The sequence below is a fragment of the Helicoverpa armigera genome, chromosome 15 (assembly GCF_030705265.1).
Source record: "Helicoverpa armigera isolate CAAS_96S chromosome 15, ASM3070526v1, whole genome shotgun sequence".
Taxonomy (NCBI): domain Eukaryota; kingdom Metazoa; phylum Arthropoda; class Insecta; order Lepidoptera; family Noctuidae; genus Helicoverpa; species Helicoverpa armigera.
The window spans coordinates 2792035-2798177 of NC_087134.1; the positions used below are offsets into that span (position 1 = coordinate 2792035).

Consider the following 6143-nt stretch of genomic DNA (forward strand, 5'->3'; position numbering starts at 1 on the left):
TTTTCCGTCAGGTAATGTTGCAACTTTGTAAAGGTTTCGGGTAGTTATGTACACGCTCTGTCGTATAGAAAGAAAGTCTGAGTTTAGACAAACTTTGGGACATCTCATCGCCAAGATGAGCCGGTTTGAGAACCCTTTCCAACTGACTCGAGTATCACAGAATAACGACAAGTTTATCAGCGAATTTATAAGATTTACAAAAGTACTATATGCTATGTTTTTATCTGTATACGTAGAAAAATTACATAACCCAACCTTGTTTTCTCCATTCAATTATTTTTTAATATTTTAGCATACTTGTAGGCACAAAAGTTGTAAAATGTCAAGGCGCTCTATAGATTGTCTGCGGAGTGTCGGATGCTGGCCATTGTTGTAGCTCGTGCTTGACTCTGGAGGGCTTCGAGAGGGATCATGGCTGCCACTCGTGTCTGCCGTCATGTGAATGGAAAAAAATATGAATAAAATTTTAGTTTTAACTTCAAACTAAATAATGAAGCGTGGCGAGACGGCTACAGAGCTAGGTACTCAAATATGGTAGTGTGAAGTTAAGATTGAGATTATTTCGTATAACCGACTTCAAGGTAGTAATTAAGAAACTTAATTGGTAGATAGCTACATTTTTAAAATCCGATTTTGTTCGTCCGAATCTTAAAACTTGCATCAATTATAAATACAGCTGCCTACAATAATCAAACGTACACCAAGAACTTTACAAGACGTAGTCTTCACCCATTATAAAAGAGTAAACAACAGGTGATGATTTACGATTCATTCTAATTAACCCACAATTTTTTTATTTCTTTAATTCTCTAGTAGGTACTTGGGTTTCCCCAGCCTGCATCTTCATTACTGACGTACAAATAATTCCTAGAATTGATGATAATGGTCTCTGTCAAGGTCATCTTGACTATTTTTATACTGAAATCCATTGTTTTTTGCTGGTTCATAAACTAAACATTAAAATAGTGTTCAGACCTGATAAAAATGCTATCAGTAGCGACGCAATACCTCTTAAATATAAGGAAAATCGATTCTTACTATCTGCAAGTAAGAGACAAATGGAAATAACGTTCCGAGAACAAAGAGATAATGTAATCTAATTCCACATTACAAAACAAATTGTTTTTGTTTCATACTTGCTGTTTCCCGCGGTTCTGTTTCTTCGTGTGACAACTAGACTAACTTAACTCTCCATCTTGAAAAAAAAACATATGCTAGCTAATCAAGCTACTACAAATTCCCTTTCTTGAATAGATTTTCAACTATCACTATCTCTATCGTCTGTACTATTATGACCCTTTCTTCTGTTTTCCTCTTCCGTTCTCCCAAGTTATTTATGGTCAGAGCAATACATATTGCGCTATATATATAGAATACATATTCTTCTTCTCATCCTCTCTGTCAACCGCCAGGCTAACATACACTCCCTTCTTATTTTACATCATCTTTGAGACATTATCATCTTTTATTTATTCATAATATGTGGTTTTCATATAATATTTTCGGGCTTAAACATGAGAGTAACAAACACACACATTCTCTTTCAGTATTAGTTATATTGAAATATTTATAGGTATCATGTCCATTCGATTTCGTTAATCGATTCAAACGATATAAGCATAAAACATGAAATATTCGCCGCCTGTCATACCCGCCAATATTGTTCAGTATTTACATGAAAGCATTTCAAATTGAAATGGCGGTTTTTTAAATATTCAATTCGGATATTGAAAAAAAAGTTTTTTAATTTATACGTTGAAAAGTTAGGACATGTCACACTGTTGTCGATTAATTGGTATTGAATGTACTGGTAGATTAATTAACTTACCTGTTTGTTTGTACACGGTGACATTCGATATCAAGTAACAATATAAATAGTTTTCCTATATCACGATGTTTCCCTCTGCGTCTGGTTTAGTAGTTTAGGCTCTGTAAAAACTTTTTGCCGGTGTAATAGAGTCCAGCGAAAGCTAGGCTGTTGATAGGCTTATTTTCACGCACTAAATAAATGTGAATAGAGTATGTAAACAAAATATGTAAAATTTTGGAGTATTTGATTTATCGAGTGGCTATAACTTGACACAATTCTACAAATTGTGCAAAATGAAGCACAATTTCACTATTTTATTTTCTAGACCATTAATAAATCAACACTCTTTTCAATACAAAAGTTTTCATCGTCTTTTCAGTGTAATACAAATAAATAGTATAAAAAAGTAGTGTGCATCGGTCGGCGAGTGGTGAACAAACGCTAACCACACCAGGTACCGTGGTAAAGGAGGCATTAGTAAATTAAACGCAGCTCTCTCAATATTGTGCGAGCCAAGTGTGCTCCGCTAAACAATACTATATTATGTGGTAAGTGTAGCGCAATTGCGTTACGCGTCTTCGTATTTAATATAAGAAACAAGAAAACAGTGACAGAAAATTTCATTCAGTTGATGGTCTAATTGTGAATGAGTCTGGTTAATGAAATTCTTATCCAAATGAGACAAAACAGGCTTTTGTAGTCTACATTATATTTGATTGTATGCCCTAATGATCCCAATGATTGATTTTTATATAATTATCGGAAGTATTTGCCTTTCATAAATTATCACTTATAATACCACAAGAGACCTGAAAAACTTGACGACTTTATTTGTTTGCAGGGAACCTTGAGGGAAATGCCAGATAATTTTGAAGCTCGTGTGGTATTCGGGGGATTATTTTTCCGTCCCAAATGTCGGCCACAACCTGTCAGTTTGACGTAGCAACGACCAGAGAAAATATTCAAAAAAAATTATCAGTATAATACCATGTAGGTTGTACCACGTGACGTCGAATGGTGCAATTCTATTGGTCGATATTTGGGTCGGAAAAATAATCCGATTAATCATTTTACATTTCATCGAACAAAATCCGATCTAGAATGCTCATAAGAATTCACCTGTACGACGTATGACTGATTAGTGAATACTTTGGTCCGTGGTTTATCTGTTTAAGAGGTTAGAAACACCAACAGGTCTTCGTCTCGACATATAAGTACCGTATAAACATGTAGAATTGTAGACCTATGTGTACTCTTTATGTATATGTATAATTAGATGAATTCTCAAGCATAATCAGCTTAATTGCCGAATCACGCGTGATCAAGCAAATACCAAGGAGTAAGTCTAAATCAAGTGTACCGATTACGGATTACTATCTATACCTACAAATATATACTACCTAATAATTCCATGTAAACAACAAAATCCTACTTAGTATCTAATCAAGATACTAGGACTTTATTGATTTATTTCTCCAAACATTAACATAAAAGTACTCGGTGCACATGAAATCCAGTTTTACATATTTTTTTCAGGAAATAGGGACGTCAACTAACAGCCATTATAAGCCATTAAAAAGAATGATTTTTTAAATAATAATACAATACTTGTTTTCGTCATTATTTTTAATTTATTTGTTAAACATACGCTGTGTTTTAATACAATTTCATATTTAAGTAAAATATAACACGTAATACAGTTAAATCATAAAATAAAAACACATTTTTAAATCTTTTACCCACAGGTTTGCTAAATACCTATACAAATCTGATTACTGACAAAATTTTTGGGTTTACATAAACTTAAACTACAAAATTCGTGTTCATTCATTTCATTATACACTTAACTTAGGACTATATGCTGAAGTGAAAAGCATCTGGCAATATTATTAAATAGATAATAATAATTCGAAAAATAAACCTATATAATACTTCTACCTAATTTGCATCCTAAATGCACCAAAAGTGCTATATCTACATACTTTAGCTTCCGGTGCGTAAAGTACCATATTAATAGCCAATCTAAAACTGCAATATATTTTCAAATCTGTCCATTAACTCCTGAGATAAGTGCATTCAAGCAAACACACACATTCTTCAGCTTTATAATATTTAGTAAGTCTATTACCATTTAATTAGGTGTAGATGATGTATACGATTTTATATAACACTAATTATAAGGGATCTAAAACATACATGAATATGTTTTTCAGTTCCTCATCTAGTGAAACTAAGATAATGTAAATAAATAGTATGACAGTTTCGTTTACCTATACCATAGATAACTACAACAATGTATAAAATTACTCTACGTAAATTATTTACAGCTTCATGTAAAAAGCTCGTGTCAGAATTAATTTATTATTGTTTATAAATAATCTATAGATAGAATTTAATTCTGTTATTCACACAATATGCATATAACTATGAAACCAATAATATAGGGTAACTGGTAATTAGTGACCGATGCTTAAACATGTGATTCTGCTCAACAGTAGTATTAGAAGTAGAGTACAAACGACTTTCTAAAATAAACTTTTTTACACGCTTATTAGTTAAATCACAATCTGTCACTAGTTATACCACAAACATCACCAGTCACCCTATATTTACGTAAAGTTATTTTGAAATCACCTGTAATGGTTTCTTTATCCTTCCTCCATTGATCTATAAATTAAATCCACATACAGTTGATGATTAAAAGCTCATAATATTTATAAGTTATTGTGCGCACTCACCCTAAGGTTTAGTCTAAATCTAGTCTTAATTATTAGCTATTAAAATAGCAGTGAATTTTAGCAGTAGAATGTCGATGTCAAGCTTTGAAACTCTACTTTTCAGAGACACCAAACAGTTTTTTTTAATATTATTTTAGAATTCTGCTGTTATCGCACTAGTTAAACGACATAAAATATAATCAAATCAATCTATAGAACAAATAGCATGTTGTTGCATAACATACTTACAAAATGAATTTAAATTATACCCCCTAAGTTAATTGATTACATAATTATGTATTACCTACTAAAGTTCAGATTAATTATGTGTTACGCTTAAACTATTCATAAGACACCGTCTGAACTTGACTCATACTGTTTATAATAAGGCTTATATTTAGACCGTTGTCTTTCTTCTAGATATAAGTCAAATCGGCCATATTAAACAGAGTTCCTACAAAAACTCTCAAAGTCCTGATACAGTTGTGATATCAATTATTATTACTTACCTGGTAGAAAATCATATCCACCAATTTATAACTGGATTCTGAACACTTATTTATTAACCATCAAATTCGCGTTACTAGAATTTGGCCTAGTTTTCATTTTTGATATTGTTTAATGAACCTTATTTTAGTTAAGTTAAAGAACACAGCTGACACCCAACCTCTTTACGTATTTATTAAAAACAAAAGAATTAATGTATTTAATCAACATACGATCCTGTGTTTCGGAGGACACGTTTAACTAAGTTCCCGGTTATCATTGAACATCTTTGACAATCGTTACTTGTAGTCAGAAGCCAGTAAGTGTGACAACCAGTCTTACCTATTGGGTTGCCGGGTCACTGGGTTGAGGAGGTCAGATGGGCAGTCGGTCCTTCTAAAATACTGGTACTCAGCTGCATCGGTTAGACTAGTAGCCAACCCCATCATGCTATGGAAAATGGCTGAGGAGGTGATAAAACATCATAGTATGTGAAGGTGTAAGCAATTCTTAGCTAACCTGAATAATTCAATACATAGGATCAACATAACAACGTATATACTCGGACAGTATATAAGTATTTTTTCTAATAAAGCAGATTACCTACTGTAGGCATGCGATAGTGTGAACATCTCCATTGAAACCTACACTTTTGCCTTTTACAATAGCCGTCACAGCTTCACAAAGGATGAGACTGGCTCTGAAAAATAGCTTATGAAATTGTCCCACGTGACTACGCGACGTGGAAGCGAAGCGAAGCTATGTAACCACAGCTGAAGGGCTGACCAGTAATCAGGTTTTAAGACCATTGTCGATTAAGAAAAGTAGTTGCGTTAGAAAAAGTTATCAAAATCACATAAGAAATAATAGGGAAACTTTCTTGACTCTAGTGCAAAAGTAATCTAGATCAATATCGTTAATAAATATCCCATACGAAATAAATCTTCGTGTCGCTTGTCATTCGCTGTCCACGTAGGACAATGAGCCAAGGGCCTAAGCCGTGCGAGCATTCTTTGAGTTTAGAACGTCAGATCTCTTTCATGGCAGCACAATACTAACTAGCTGCAATCTTAATGCCATTTTGATACGGATTTCCTCGGAAAGTAACGAAAAACACACTTTTTTCATTA

General features: G+C 33.2%; 1 protein-coding gene across 2 annotated transcripts in view; it reads left to right on the forward strand.

The window, feature by feature from the left end:
• The window catches only part of LOC110371215 (probable beta-hexosaminidase fdl), a 66040-nt gene that overhangs the window by 20745 nt on the left and 39152 nt on the right, over positions 1–6143 (forward strand). The window lies entirely within an intron of this gene.